The following is a 17,046-nucleotide window of genomic DNA, read 5'->3' as shown; positions in this document are numbered from 1 at the left end:
TTCTCTACATAATTAAACAAAACATAATAATTAAGGAGAAGCTCAAAAGTTTTCCTGACGTGTATTCCATTTAAACTAAGAATATAAAATTATGACTACTCATCATGATTTAGTGAAAGATATACACACTTTCCATCCATATACCTAAATGTGTGAGTACATTAAAAAAAATCTTTAAAAAGGAAAAATGTGAAGATAACTGGACTTTTCTAACTACAGACAGCACTTCTGCAGTAAATCTACTCCAATTTTTTTTGCTGAAACATAGGAAATCAGAAGTGAAGGTCTTTAATTTTGCATCGTTGAATTTGATGGCAGTTTTACCATCAACTTAAATGAGTCGTTTGGAAAGAGTTAGGGTCCTCCAACAGCAAACTCATTTCTTTTGCAGTTGCCAGGCTGAGGGGTTTGTTTCGTTGGCTTCTTTTGATTTGTTTGTTGTAATCTAACTTTTGGAAATGCAGAAAAAATAAACCCACAGACAGGAATACAGAACTCAGTCCAAACTTCAGCAGTATTAAGGAATAAGTTCTGATGATCTGTTACTTCGAATGCAATCATAGCTGTTATATTTAATCCATAAGAGAGGTTCACATCTGAAGTGTTGCTCAGTGCAATTCATTAGTTGAGTTTTGCAATTACCTCTGGATGCACACAGTCCATTTGCATTAGCATTTAGGGGTTTCGATATAGTGATTTTTATGTGTGTATATATATAAAAAAATCCCATAAAAATATAAAATATACACATGTATATGATTATCAGTGACTGCAAAGTAAGTGGATTTAAATGGTTGAGTTCCTTCAGTTAGGCTGAGCATTGCTTCCCAGGAGTAAACTGCTTCAACCAACCATATACCAAATTAGAAAGTTGAAGCTGGGAACTAACAACTGCCAAGACCAACGGCTTCCGTAACGTTTTGAATTCTCGCATCCAGTTGCAAAGACCTGAGTGAGACACACTGAGAAACCCCTTTCTGAGCTTGTCTATGACTTAGGTGCTGCGGGGTACGGCAGACACTTCTCATGGAAGCTTTCACCTATTCAGATCTAGGACTGCTTGACATGACTGATTTCAAATCCAAGCCATGGTGCTGATCATTCTCAATTTAAGTGATTTGCACAAGACACATCATGCTCAACACCTTGGAAAAATCAATTCTGCGAGTATTATCGCTGCAACTCCTGGATAAAGGCTACTCTCACGACTAAGGCAGGTTGAAATCAGTCTCTTGCCTGTAGTCAGATGCTTTAAACTCTATCTTTTGGTAACTGATCTGGTTCAGAATCATCTTTCCTTTTCAGCTTGCACTCCAGATATCATCAGTACCTAAAATTTTGTTCCCAGAAAACATTATCAATACAGTTGAAATGTCACTGTGTTGATGTTATTTACTTGGTTAACAAAATTAGAAATGTGCTGAGCAGATCCCAGAACAAAGAGGTCTATCTGAGGAGGTGGGAAGGAAACATAAATATAATATACACACACATTTGAAATCTCAATTTGGACTTTATTTTGTTCTATTTCTATCTACTGCTTAAATAGCTATGTTCAGAAAGCTATGATGTGAGCCACCTTTTCTATGGCAACAACACTAAGAAAAATGTTGAGTTTCCATCATCTAATTTAATTCTATTGATGTGATATTACGGTAGTGATGATGCTTAAAATGTTCCAAGCTCAAAATGCCTTAACATTTCCCTCCCACTGAAAGAATTTAGTTTGTATTATTTTAAACTCATAGTTGAAAGGCTTATGATACAACTCTAACATGTACTGTAAGCATACAATCGTCATTATTAATAGTATATCCAAAAGGTCAGGCTCTAATAATATCAAAATAGAAAACAGAATAGAAAAAGAATACCGCTAAGATATACAGTATCTTATGGTAACTGGATATGCTATAAAAATACCTGTTTATACTACCTAGCATGAGCAGTTGCTTTCTGTTACAGAGTATGCATCATCATCACTTAGAGATATGCAGCACCAAGAGCTTATAGAACGCGTTCACATTTCCTTCTTGTTCATAAACTTAGAGGTCAGTATCTTTTTCACCTTGAAAGCCTCTCAAGGTTTGGAAATTAAATTATGTAAGAAGGATCGAGTGGATGGGTTCCAGGCCCCTAATTTCAATAAGTGGCTGAAAAAGTCCCAGCTGAAGTCTGTAGCGCACCAGGGTCTTCTGAAATTCAGATTTTAAAAGATGAAACCTGCAACTATGTGAGAATAAATAGAAAGAAAATTGAGGAAGTACTTCAAGAGGTAATAGACCTAAATGCATACCCATTGCTGACTGTGTGTTCTTACTTGTAACAGCTTATATCCTGAAGAGGGGAATACAAGTATATTTCTTCTAGAGAAGACGATGAAGCGTATGTTAACAGTGATACAATTAAAGTGTCCAGGAATCCATTTATTTGGTAAAGGTGTAACACTGTTGGAAAAATTCTGAAGATTACGAATGGCAAAGATAGTAAATTCAAATATGATTATGGGAGTACTTGCCCTTTCCGACTGTTTTGGACTTCAGTAGCAGGAGCTGCTGATGAGAATGACTAAAGTATATTGAAAAAGCATCAAGCAACCTCATCTAAGGAAGATTCTGCTTCATCTCACAAACATGAAAACTTTTTATTTTAAACGAAATGCATAAAGATAGTAGATGTCCTATACAGAGGTACGTATTAAAACCAGCTGCATTTGTTAAGCAGGCGCACGTACTTCTGATTTTAATATGGAAGAAAATGTCCAAAGTTAATTTCTTGGCTAGCAGCCTCCTTAGTTAACAAATTGCTCACCTGTATATCTTAAGAGCCAACTTTCATGAAATACTTCCACCTCTGAGGAAAATGAAGGCCCTCAGCTCACAACTACGCATGGAAATCCAAGTTCTTTACAGCTAGGATGCAGGTTTGAAAAAAAGAAGGGAGAGCTAGTAAATAGCAAGGCTAGGAAGAAGCCAGCAGAAAGCTGTGCACATTCTGTATGCAGTGAGGTAGAACAATAAGGCTCAGGAGATGAAAACCTTAGATTAGAATATCATATAACAACTTCCTTTCCTAGGGTTTTTCTGTTGCAAACATTCATACAATTAGGCTAGGAGGGGACACTGCAGACAGCTATTGTGTTTTGATGTTATGACATTTAATGTGTGTGAAATCTGATAATTTCACAAGTATGCAAAATACTAACTTCTACCTGCTTTAGCATTTTATTTAAGATAGGTAAAACATATACTAATTTTTCAGTCTTCTAAAAGTATGTATTATTTACTAAGAAGCTTCTTATTCATAACAGTCTGGTATTCAATGTAGCAGAGGAATATCACTCATACAGAAGTACTGCATATTTCTCTTTACCCTTATTGCAGAGAAACTCTTGAAGAATTTCCAAATGAGGATGAGTGAAGTTAAGAGGATTCTTTATCTACAGTTCCGGTAGTTATCAGCTCTATTCTTTAATTGAAACTGAAGTGAGCAGCTGTTAGCTTCCCTCCTATTAAGCACTAACATGGTAGATTTGAAACAATAAACAGTTAATGCTATTTGATCTCTTAAAATCAGCAGCCCCAAAAAAACATCTGTCTGTGATACCCGGAGACACAAATGGTGAACCGCCTATGTGATCAAGTTGGCTGTTTAGAAGTACCAGCCTTCGTGAAAGTTGTAGGATTATTTATTCCTGCTTTCGAAAGACAGACAGAATAATTTGCATCAAACAGAACATGAGTGTCTGTGCCTGTCTGGAAGAGGAGGGAGGGAAAAGAGAGGGCATAGAGTTTGATACCTGTTGGCAACACCAGCAGGTTTGTGTAACACCGTTATGTGCCAGGTTGGATTGATTCCACTCTATTTACTCTGCTACTAAATGCAAACTGTTTGAAACGAGACAGATTCAAGACATGACTGAGCAGCAACGAACCACAAAGGAATTCCTGCCTATGTTAAGTGGTGTCACCTTCATGGCGGTAGGCAGTGTCTAAATAAGGATTTGAATTAATCTCTTCTATAATATCCACACAGAAACTGCCACAGGCTTTCTGTGCTGAAGCTTTGCAGTGCCTCCCAGGCTCCCCAGCCAAGCTCCGTGCACAGGTCTGATACTGTCTAGCAGGGATGCTGTCTGACAGCTTGGGGCTCCCGATTGGGATGCTGCTACCCAGGAGATATTGTAGCCAAGCAGAATATAAGGATATGTTACTCCTCTGCCTTCCTCAAAGAGAAGATGAAGTGTTTAGCAGAACAGCCAGCTTCAGGGGTCACAGACTCCTGCATTTCTTCTCTGGGAGCCTTGGCAGCGATGCAACTAATGAGCGATTGGAGCTAAGGGGCTTTCTTCATCTCCAAAGTTTCAGCTGGGTGCATTATCTGTTTAGTCAACCAAAAAAAGGGAAGGAAAACAACTTGTGGGACAGGGATGACTCCCGGCTAGTTATGGCTAAAGATTCATGCCCGTCTCAGCTATTAAGAGGAAGAGCAATATTTCTGGGATGCTCTCCTCTCTAAAAGTAGGGAATGAAGCTATCATACCATTCCTATTTATCTAGGGGGTGCAAAGCTTTGGGGGGGGGGAAGGAAGGTGGTGATAAATCAGGGGGATTTCCCCCCCTCATGGTTCTTTGAGCCTCCTCCTCCCTCATTTACATATCTGGCTGGTGGGTGATTTTTATTCTCAGCACGAAAACGGCAATCTATTTCAATGCATGAATGCAGCCCTGCATCTATTCAACAGCCTAGAGATTTATTGTATTAAATAAGAAAACAAGGAGAAGAAACCAGTTCTCCAGCCTTGGTAGCAATCTTCTGTGATTCAAAGTCCTCCTGATCCTTTTGGGGGGGGAGGCAAAAAGGAGGGGGGGTTGTGTGGGGGGAAACAAAACAACACCCAAAACCCAACCCAAACACAAAATCACCACCCCAAACAAATACCACCCGCCCCCCCAATAAAAATAAATAAATATATATATATATATATATATATATATATATATATATATATATATATAAAGGAGGAGGAATAGCCACACTAGCCACACCACTACCACTCCTCTTCCCAAGGGAATTAAAAAAATCCTAACTAGCATCCCATGACATTTCCATCTTCAGAAATTTAAAAAACATCTGACTTAATGAGCCGCTACAGTGCAGCCTAATACTGTACCTATTAGCAAGGAAGGCACTCGCACAGCGCACCTTGCGAGAGCACAGACGCTAAGTCAAAAAGAAATCTGCAGAGAGACAGCCCTCTGCCACCGAGACATACATAATATCAATAAAATGAATACTCACTCTTTCAAGGAGCGAGGAAACCGCTTGCCGACAGCCACTTCACGCACGGATTGAAAGGGTGAGGTAAAAAACATTAGCCGGTCCCTGGGAACAGGCAGGATTCTCCAGATTTTCTTTTCATGCTTTTTGAGGCTGCTGATGCTGGAGGAGATGCTGGCTACTTAGCTTCTCCGGTTTCTGTGCCTGCATGCTAAAGTGCAGTTATTAATTTCTCCCTTTGCACAAGCCGGTGGCAGCAGCACGTCTCCAGGAAAGCAGGGATATTCCAAATAAATCCACTAATTCCGGGCCTGAGCGCTCCAACGTGCCTGCCTGCCAAATGTAACTGTGAAGTGATGTGGAAAAGTGAGCTAGGAGCCTCCCCTGACAGCTCTTATTGGGCTGATCTCGGAGGCAGGTCTAGCGCTTGGAAATTCATGTAAGCAGTTTTGGGTGGCGGTTTTTCCCCCTCCCTCTCCTTCGCACTCCCCCACCCCGCCTTTAACCCGGTAAGCACACAACTTTTCCACAAACCGAGGAGCCACTCGTTCCCCAGGAGCCGTGGCAGATGCCAGCACCGCCAACTCCGACCCGGGGCATCTCCCTCAGGCCGGGCGGGGAGGGCGCGGGGGCGGGCGCCGAGGCGGCACCCGCCGAGGAACGGGGAGGCTGGGCCACCAGGGAGGCGCCCGCCGGGGCGGCGGAGCCGGGACGTGATCGGAGCGCCGGGAGGGAGGACAAGCGGCGGTGAAGCGCCGCAGGGCAGAGGGCGCAGGAGGCGGCGGGGGAGAAGGAGCCCCCGTCCTCCGAGGCGATGCCCGCCACGAACGGGAGGCCGGGCCACCGGGAGACGGGCAGCGGCCGCGCTGCGGACACCGCGGGTCGGGACCGCGCGATGCGGCGCGGAGAGGGCGGCGGGAGGAGGCAGGAGCCGGAGGGGTAAGGAGCCGGCGGGAGACGCGAGACGCAGCTGTTCCTCTCCCCTCTCCGTGACGGGCGCTCCGAGGACGGGGTGGCATCCTTAAAAACCCTTTCCCAAACAAAACCCAAAGAAGTGCAGGTATTCAAATTTTCTCCTGTACTGTTTTAAAGCCAAGGGTGGCGATCAAATTATAAGACAGGAGCCTGAACCAGCCTAAAGGCAGAACAGAGCCAACACCTCCACACAGCAAGAGATCACTGAAGGGCACAACCGCGGTACAGTAAGTTATTGACTGTCACCCAGTTCCCAAATCCTCTTTGTGACTGACAGGGCTGGTGTCCTGCACAGCACCAGCCTGTGAAGTGCTGGAAAGAGGCAAATGGACCCTAAGCATTGAATATCCTGAGCTGCCTTTGACTGTAAAGAGCTGAAGGTTCCTCATCCCTTCCAAGGGCTCAGCACAGGTCCAGCAGTGAAGTGTCCCTGGGAAGGGCAGGGGGATATCATGGTCAGCACTGTGCAAGAGCTCAGACACCCCTTTGCCCACCTTATCAACTGAATTTATGACTTTTTTCTTTATGCTGCATGTATTACGTATTAGCAGATTAAATATTCCATTTAATAACCACATACATCATAGCTCTAAATGGTACCACCACCTGTGTTTTTTCACCAAGTTAAACATTCATCAGTAGAGAAGGGGTCGGTATCGTGCCAGGAGCACAAGGTATAGCCGTGCTCAGGTACAGGCTGGGACTCTTAAAATGGAGGACGGATTCAACACTGAAGTAGAACTATTGTGGAAGCTTAAGTGCACTCAGTTCCATCCTCTTTCTCCAACTTTCCCTGGCCACTATTATGCTGTGTTTCAGTATTGTGTGATTCTGTATTATTTAAGTTAGTTCATTGCTCAATTTTATTTTTAAATAGTTGGTCATCTTCAACTCACTCAATCTGAAAACCTTTTGAATTTAAGCAAAAATTAAGATGACACTATTGTTGAAGATCTAAGATTACAGAAACTGGACCCTACTATTCCACTATATAGTAAGAATATATTATATTTTAGTTTCATGATTGTTAATCTAATTTTTCATGCTGATATTAAGTGTACATGCATGCAAGACAGAGAACAAGAGACACCAACCTGCATTCAGAGCTCTTATGTGCTTCACTTTAACTAAATGCAAGTTATTCTGAAAAGTCTCAAATTCGTCAGAATGTAGCAAAGCATACCCAGAATTCGACATTTTTCAAGGGCAATGAAGAAACATCTAACTATTTCTTTACATCCCTCAGCCCAAATGTTTACTTCCCAAGTTGTGAGCCTGGGATGATTCCTTGGAAAAGGATGGATATAAAATACACAGCACTTACTTGAAGCAAGCAGAGAGCCTTGAGAGAAATACAGAACACTCTGCAGTGCAATAGATAACACCAGAAACGTGGCTTCTCTTTACCTGGGCTTCCACAGAGGCAAAGGGCATTTTTCTCCCTCATCCTTCCACCAGCTGAACAACACAGTGAGAATAAAGATGCTGTCGCAAGGAAGCATGAGGATGTTTAGCCTGTCTGTGTTCCTGGTAATTAACGACAATCTTCAAACCTCTTTTAAGGTTTTAGTAAGAGAAGTTGCAAACCTTGTTTTCATTTCTAATAAAAATACCTGATGGAGGCAAACAAGAATAAAAATTCTCACTAGTAAGAATGGGTTAGATCCACTGTGTCTGTGCTTTAAACAGGTAGCACAGCTGTGTGTGGGAAGAAAGCTAATGGCTGAGGCTGTACCCTCCAAGTACAGCTTAGAAGTTCGGTTTGTTTTGATTTCAACCTTTGACTTTTGACATTTGTTCTATGTGACCTTTCTTGTAGTTGTAAATTACTGGGGCAAATGCTCTTTCATCTGCAAGTAGTTGGAGGTGAGGGTGGTGTCTTGTTAAGATGGATTATGCCATCCGTGGATTCCCCTGCTGGAAAACATTTCAGATGATGGACTAAGTCTTGACAGGAAGTGTATGGATTCATATTTAACTTAAAAATAATCTTGGAATAGCAAAGGAATACTTATAACTTTCTGCATCTTATCGAAATTAAATGATACACAAAATATTACATAGCACTGATGAGTATGCTGGCTTAAAATTGTTTCCTCTTAAATATCTTAAATATATATTACAAAAAATGATAGTTCCTCTGTTTCCTAAATGGTCATTTCACTTTTTTAAGCAAAAAGCATCTCTGATTCCAATTGAAATGAGATCAAGATCGTTAGTTTAATCAGTGAATAAAAAAAAAAATCTGCAAAATGTGACTGAATGCATCCTGGATGAAACTGGAATTCCATTTTTAATGAATCTTTTTATCAGGAAAAAAAAAAATTATAAAGAAGCTTCACAAAACGCACTGGTTTGGGGTGGACGGGGCTGGGTTGGATTTTTCTGTGTCTTTTTTTTTCCCCCTGACTCATTCTGACCAATAAAGGGGAGGGAAATTACCTTCTACTTGGAAGAGAACCTGGAGATGTTCTTCCATATTACTTTGTTTTTACGAGTAAGGAGGATTAAAACCCTTATGTGACTTCTCGTTCATACATGGGCAGGAAATATCTGTCTATCATCTAAAAATGTGTGGCATAACGGAACACAAGCATCTTTTCAACCTTCTATATTTTTGTGAAAATAGTTGATTATCACATAATTCTTCATTCCTCAGCATTGCAAAGTAGTGCAATAAACTGTTTTCTGAAGAGAGAATTTTGACCTTACTGCTTGAAAATATACAATAGAAGTGACTTGAAATAAGCTCTGAAGGGGCAACTCAATTACAACAGAGCCTTAGACAGGCTGCTGCTGATGTAAATGTTCAGCGTCATCTCATTTAAATAACAATGCAGAAGTCAGGAAGTTGAAAGGGGTGGGGAGGAGAGAGAAAGGAAGGATGCCTGGAAATGAAACCACTGTGCTCATTCCTCAGATTCAGGCTTCATTCCATCAGCTCACCTAGTAATGAGATACTTCCCTCAAAATATCAGTGGCTGATTTCAGTTTTTAATACAAAACATAGGGCCTGATCCCAAATCACCTGAGGTTAATGAGCCCAGTATGAATTACTTGATTAAGATAAACGACTTGATCGCAAGCAACTTTTGCTTACAGGGGTCACCGCTAGCATGTCACTTCAAAGCAATATTAATAATATCAAAATGTTAACTGATCTGAAAATTACTAAAACAAGTTTACTGAATGGCAGTTACCCTTATTCCATTAAACCTTTAAATAAATTCATTGCTGTTTTCTCAGACAATATCCAAATGCTCTACCCAGTTTATATCTCTTACTCAAGTTATGTGAGGGATTATTCCTAAATCTAACTTGCTCTGAAAAGTTAGAATTCACATTCCATAAACTAAGGAGAAATAAGGCCAGAATGTTTCTGCATAAAATACGTGCTTTTATCAGTTCGCTATGCCAGTAAAGAGACATAATTACTTTTAGAACTTAGCTAAGTTTTTGCCTTCTTGTCACCATCTTGCAACCTCTAAAACCTGCTTTTATACAGCTATCACCAGTTGGTTATGAAAAATAATAATCCCTTGTGTTGGGAAAGTCACCGAAGATAGCTGTAATTTGAAAAAGTTCCATTGGATAATGCTTACACCTGATACCATAGATTAAAAAAAGGTGAAATGACACAAATGGCCCATGAGATAACAGTATATGGTTTAGGTAGGGGTTTTGTTTGTTTGTTTTTGTGGGTTTTTTGTGGTTGTTGTGTGTGTTTGTTTGTACTGACAAAATGTCATGGTTTCATTTTAAGAGAAAAAGCTGGAAATGCTGAGAACGTACGACAGGAATTTGCAAAGGAATGCCAGGTCTTCATAGAGATCTAAAACAGTTAAAATTCAATATCTAACACTGAAACAGAAAGCTTCAAAAACCCCACTGAAGAACAGACAGACTATGAAGTAGAGACATCCGTAAGTGACAAAAATGATTCTCAATCATCTAAAGTCCTTGTTTTCCAGTCTGGTCTCCCATCAGACATGCAATCAAAGTCCACTCTCTTGTTACTTAATGCATGAGAAGAAATAAATGCATTGATTTTGACTAAGTTACTTTAACATTGATTGGATAAATTCTTATAACCATGCAAATTCCACTTCCAGCCCATGGACTGCCAAACAGAAACAAAGGTTTAACCCAACAGCAGCACTGCGGCTTTTGGGCCCTTAGGAAATGCTTTTCCCATCCCGAAATTACTCCGTTTAGTCAAATAAAACATAACTAGTTCTGAGGCCAATTCAAATATAAAAAACCCAACTACTAATTTGTGCACCATACGCACCAGTGATACCATGGAATGCATAAAAATAACACCACATTATCAAGTTTCATTATTCCTTGGGTACTGTTTGCAATTTTGATTAGTTGCTGTCAGGTTGCCTATCAGAAAAACAAATGTTTGCTTTGTACATTGAACACTAAAATAAAGACAAAAGAAAATTATATCAAGCGAGGCAATCAACCGTTTTTTGTACATTAATGCTCTGGATACAATTTGGAAAGTTAATCTTTTGCTTTTAGTTTTCAATATGCCTTGCGAATAGAGATGACTGGGTCTCTTTCGGTAGCTGTGCAGATAGTTTTTGCTCTACCTCAAGTGCCCTCTAGCGTGCAGTAACTAAGCAGGTTCATTTATTTATTTTCCTCCTTTTTCCTAACAGCCACTCTTCTAAATCCCAAAGTAATGTGTAACACCGCTTTTCTTCTCTGAGGAAAGACAAATTCAGTGTTCACGGTATTGTGTGGATATAAATGAATTATCTCCTCTATGTCGAATCAAATCACCCCCTTTGCCGTCAAGTTTTTATTCTCAGAAGTAGTAGTTAAAATAAAGCCCAATAATTCTTCCGGACATTGTGCAAGTGTTGTTGGGATACACGTTTCAGTATTAGCAAAATCAAAACAACAGTTCTATCTGCAAAATACTCATCAGCAAAACACAACCCCAGAACAAGATTTAACAACAACCCCCCCCAACTATGCATCTAGAGTTTTGTTGTTTCTTTTTTCAAATATATTTCTCTTCAAGTGTCAGACACCACTGATAATCCTGGTTTTGAAAGGTATTTTTAGCTCTTCTAGGCAAACACAAGTACTTTGTAAAAACACACGCTAATTTGTGAAAAATTGAAGCACTCTCATAGAATACATCCCATTCTTTATCACCAAATGAATAAGGCCATAAGAGAAGTACTTTTTGTTGCTAGTTTAAAATATAAGTAATCCTACACGGATATAAATTAAAAAATTACTGGGGCACACATGTAACAAGTTCTGTGTGTTCTCATACATCCTCGACAGCAGGATTAATCTGTCATTCCGTTACACTGATGGGTCTGATCAAAACCCTGCCATGGCTTGGCTGACAAGTGCTGGAGGTTGTGTGCAGGGCTGCTGGCTGCAGGAGGCAGCGCACGCACAGCCGGGTGCCTTCCGCTGGTGAACCTCACAGCAGCAGGACAAGCGATGGCTGCCCAACGACAGAAGAAAGGGAGGATGGGAAGAGAGAAGACATTGGGAGGTAACAGCCTGAAGAGGTAACATTGCCAGGTGCAGCTCCAACAACAAAGAATGAAAAAATATCAGTAAATCACAGAATGGACTGGGTTGGAAAAGACCTCAGAGATCGTCAAGTCCAACCCTTGGTCCAACTCCAGTCCATTGACCAGATCATGGCACTATGTGCAGTGTCCAATCTCAGTTGAAAAACCTCCAGGGCCGGTGAGTCCAGCACCTCCCTGGGCAGCCATTCCAATGCCTGACCACTCTCTCTGGAAAGGATTTCTTTCTAATCTCCAGCCTAAATTTCCCCTGGCAGAGTTGAAGCCCCTGCCCCCTTGTCCTATTGCTGACTGCCTGGGAGAAGAGCCCAATCCCCCCTGGCTAGAACTGCCCTTCAGGTCGTTCTAGAGAGTGCTGAGCTCACCTCTAAGCCTCCTCTTCTCCAGACTAAACAAGCACAGCTCCTTCAGCCTCTCCCCATAGGGCTTGTGCTCAAGTCCCTTCCCCCAGTCTCGTTGCTCTTCTCTGGACCCGCTCCAGCACTTCAATCTCTTTCCTGACCTGAGGGGCCCAGAACTGAACACAACACTCCAGGTGTGGCCTCACCAATGCAGAGTACAGGGGAAGGATCACTGCCCTTGTCCTACTGACCACGCTATATACCTGCAAGAAGTAGTTGTTTAATTTATTTAATTGTATTTCTAAGGGGCTCCCCTATATTTAAAAAGCAGATTTAACACTTGAGGTACCCACCTGATTTTCTCCACTGCACAAATGAGTTAATTTTGGGGGAGCCATTGAAGACTCTTCCCACTCCTCATTTCATTGTGGTCTAACTTCAGAGCCAAGTACTCACTTTCAAGCAGGATTTACCACAAAATTCCATTACAATAGCAGGCTCGAGCCTGCTCTAAATAAAACAGATTTTTAATGGACTTCTAGAGCTGATGTAAGAGGGATGGGTGGATCCCAGAAGAGATGAAATGCCTGCAAATACTAGTCATACGCTACAAGGTGAGAGAATTGCATCTTTTAGAGGTTGTAAAATCAGCAGCACCGCCTATGACTGGCAAGAGCCATCATCCCTGCTTCTGAGCTCGCGCTGTGGTGGTAAGGTTGTGGTTTCTAAGTGAGGTGCTGACAGAAGCCAACTGGATTGTTTCCTGGTTGCTCGCTTAGACTCTTCCCTAATTAGCACACTGGGTCTTCTGAATGATATTTTTTGTAACTTAACTATTCCTCATGCGTTCCATCAAGAATACAGTTTTCTAACGCAGTTTTGGTATGCATGAGGCTAACAGAATAGAAAGCTCATCATCACAGTACACCAATCCACAGTGTTCTAACGCTTAACGGCCTATTTTAATATGTCTTGATAGCCACACTGCACCCAGGCAACATGAGTACAGTAATGCAACAACTAGATTGATTCCAGAACAAAACCAGAAAAGACACTCTCATACTTCAGAGCAAGTACAGAACTAATGTACATGTTAGTAGGGCCCAGAATGTCTTGGTGGTGACTGGGGAAAATAAACTGCGTTCCTTACCAACAGATTTGAGCAAGCTTATCAAGACTGAGCTCAACCATCATCATTACAATGGAGTGATATGAGTTAACTGCTATTGCAGCAGTAGTAAAATATATAATACCTGCTGGAATAAAGCCATTCAGTGGCAAGGATGTGCCCTTGCCATAAAATGGATAACTTAAAAATTGACAGCATTTTGTTACATCTACTCTGAGCAAGAAATCTCCTAAGTTTAGATCAGCTCTTCCTGAAGGTGCCTTCCTTAACTGAAGTGGAAATAGCATGTCTTGGGTCCATGTGAAGGTGACAATGATAGCAAATAAACAAACTAAAGGTAGCTGTGTTCACTCTACCAGAAGCAAAAGGAAGAGTAGCACAAGCCTCAGGTTTCAGTATATACCACCTGAAGAAACTCCTAGAAGGCAGTCTCACATACCCATAAGCCAAATCTAATAGCAACAGAAGCTGAAATTTGGCTGCTAGTCCAAATCATATTTGTTTCGCCATTCTGAACACAGTGACAGATTAGGAGTACATGCTTATTTCAAAGTACTTTTCTCTAGAGATTCCTGGTTTGTGTCTTCATTTAAGGCGGCAAATCAACATATTGCCCATAAAGTAGCTGTCTTCAGCAACTGCTGACATCATAGTTTGGCAGATGAATCTTAAAAACAAAGGTAAAGCTGTGGTGAAATAAAACATCCATTTCCCCTAAAAAATATTTTCTAGTGCATACGTAACAAATATCGCTAGTGAAGGAGAATATAAATCATTTAAATCCCCAGGACTTCAATGCTAAAGTACTTTTTTCAGTAGCTAAAAAAAGCAGATTTAAGAGCTTTGGTAGGTGGTGTTTATTGATAAATTGTAGTAAATCTAGTGTAGAGGAATCTGAGACTGATGTTTTGGAAATAATGTCACCCCCACAGTAGACAACATGAAAACTATGTGGCTAATATTTCTGTTATTTGTTGATCCTCAGCTTCTTTGCAAGCCCTTTGAAGTAAGGAGACAGTAGTAAAAGGCATCGCTCTCTGTGAGTTGAGTCATTTAAGCCAATTGAGGCATAACTGGAGGAACAGTAGGGCCTGATTCACTACCGTGCTCATTTCCCTAACTCCAGCTTAACGCTGGAGTAACACTGTGGTAAAAGACGACCCATATTTTTATTTAAATTAAAAATCTGTAATATTCAAATATTTATAAGAATATATAACAAATAATTGTGGCAAACATTGCATAATAAACATGTAAGGGAAATTAACCTTGTAAATTTTTAAGCTGAAGAATAAGGACCATTACATTAATAAGACTTAATTATATCATTAAATATTTAAAATTATGTTCTCTAATAAATGTTTTTATTTAACATATTTCTTTTTTATCTATTACTTTAGTAAAATGCCTTTAAGATATGAACCAAAACCCAGCAGAGCTCTTCTTTATTTGATAGCCATGCAATTACAGAAAGAGTGAGAAGGGAGCCACATGTTACCTCCTCAACTCAAGGTCAGAATGAGCTGTATCTCCACAAGCCTCAGCTTCTGGCCTGGGTGGGCTGCTGAGGGGCTGCATCTTTACTACATATTTTCCTTCAATTGTCCTTTTATTTTTCCAAGACTAGCTTGGCTCTATCGGTGCTAATGAACTAAGTTAAGCTAGCACAAATTAAGCTTGTTGCCATATGTGTTTCTAGCATTCCATTTAACATATAACCCTATTAAAAAGGGTATAGAGGGCAGTATGTTCAAAGATCAGCTTCTACCCTGCACTGATGAGTCCCCCCCTTGCTACCACTGACAGAACACAGGTGTAAAAGCAACAGTTAGAAATTATCAGGAGATCTTCAGGGAAGTCGGCACCTCACGAACAGGAGAAAGAGTCTGTTTGCTTGCAAAGGGCTGGAGGGTACTACCTCCTGTGTCAGTGTCACAAATCCTTTTCCTTAGATTAATTTGTATCAGCTTATTCTTTCTAGACTTCTACTATTATTCTACAAAGAGAAATCCAATGAAGAGTTACAGCAAAAACCTTTGAATCAAACTAAATGCCAGGCAACAGTTCAACCCACAAGGTCATAGTGCAACCAAGAACAAAACTTCTCCAGCACCTCTCCAAAACTTTTAATGTCTCCCTATAATTATGACACTTGGAAGTAATACTTGTGTCTCTTCAGAATACTCCGGGTGTTCTTGCCTGGGCTGTAGACATAAGCTCCAGACCCATGGCTCAGCTTTCCACTGGAATACTATGCATCACATGTACTTGCACAAACACTGATTAAAATCAAATGGCAAACACTAACAAATCAAATCTAACTCATCAGCATTTCAGATTTATCAGAAGCTACAATTTAATGATGCTTTAGTGGAAATTCTCTTCATTTACAAGCACACAATACAAGGTCTTATAAGTTTAGCTATTGTGCTTTTTCCAGTTAAGTCGTTCCTTCAGTTTACCACAGTAATACTTTTTCTGATTTAATTCCTGCAAATTCTCATTTATTTTTTGTAATATACTTTTTACTTGTCTCCTGTAGACTGTGTGTTCTGTTGCTATGATTGTCTTACAACCATCCCTCACCATTTCCCACTCGCCTATCAGTCATCACCCATACTGTAATTACAGAAATGTTATTTGCCTTCAGACAGCTGCACAGGGTTGCTGGCAGCAGCGCTACCATTACACAGTGCAAATACTGTGCAGAATATTAAAGAATAGTATGAATCAAATCTTAGTGAAAGAGTATTCTTGAGAGTTATCAAAAAGATTGAATTAAGTCTGGTTTGCTTGTTTACACATTGGAGGACTCGTCTAAAACTAGGTAACGTTTATTTATTTGGCAGCTAAGCAGGCATTGTAGATAGTCTTCTAATTGATATGCATGATGCTGAAAACAAACAGGGATAACCACATATTCCATTAAGTATAGCTGCCAGTCACATTGTTACAGTATTCTTCTCAATGCACAAATAAAACAATGCTACAAAGAAAACAAGCACTGAGCTTTCAGTTCAGCACCTGCCTAATAAACAACCTCCTGGAAATAAGGTATGACATTATTTGGAATAGTTACTGAAAAAAACCAAGTTTGCCAGCAGCGTCTGTCCTACCACTTCATTTAACTAAAGCTCAAGAGGCGGCAGAAATAACAATAGTTGAAGCTTACTTGTTATGTTTTACTTTACCTTGAAGTTTCCACAAATAAGGGATCTGTTTCTAACTGTCAAGGTTCAGAAGAGCAAAAAGTGATACTGTGCTTACAAATAAAAAGCTTAATCTGTAGAACACATACGGAATAAAATATATAACGTGGGTCAAATATATCACCATCGAAACACAAGGTGAAGCAGCAGGGATGTGAATCAAGCAGCACAATTAAGTGAATGTCAAAAATTTCCTGAAAACTGCTTATCAGCTGTGTCACCACTGAAATTTCACTGGGGTGCATGTCTCAGTGATATCCAGTAGCACAGACAGTCTGAGAAGGTCCACTGCCGTATCTTCCTTCTACATTGGTTAGGTTGACAAAGAATATTTGAAGATGCTGCCAGCAGAGACAGGAATGGTAGAACCACCAAGCCAAAGATGCTTTCCCATGGTAATTCTGCTTTTCCTCTTCACTTCAGCATGAGCTGATGTTTCTCAGCAATGTGGCCCAAGTGCTTTTCTCTCCCAAGTGCTGGTCCCCTCACCAGTACACATGTGCACATACAGGGTAAACGTGCACATGAGCTTATGCCATAGAGAT

At 40.5% G+C, this 17,046-nt stretch overlaps 1 protein-coding gene across 2 annotated transcripts in view; it reads right to left on the bottom strand.

Moving 5' to 3' along the window:
• The window catches only part of CDH8 (cadherin 8), a 143,500-nt gene extending 137,731 nt beyond the window's left edge, over positions 1-5,769 (bottom strand). The window contains exon 1 of one of the 2 annotated variants that reach the window (XM_065848241.2): positions 5,299-5,769. The gene's annotated coding sequence lies outside the window, so the exon portion shown is untranslated. The remainder of the gene's footprint in view (positions 1-5,298) is intronic. The other variant, XM_065848239.2, reaches the window with a different exon arrangement.
• Between the last annotated feature and the right edge of the window lie 11,277 nt (positions 5,770-17,046).

This window comes from Patagioenas fasciata, chromosome 13 (assembly GCF_037038585.1).
Source record: "Patagioenas fasciata isolate bPatFas1 chromosome 13, bPatFas1.hap1, whole genome shotgun sequence".
NCBI lineage: Eukaryota > Metazoa > Chordata > Aves > Columbiformes > Columbidae > Patagioenas > Patagioenas fasciata.
The sequence above is the reverse complement of the archived record's forward strand: the minus strand, read 5'-3'. Positions and strand labels throughout refer to the sequence as shown.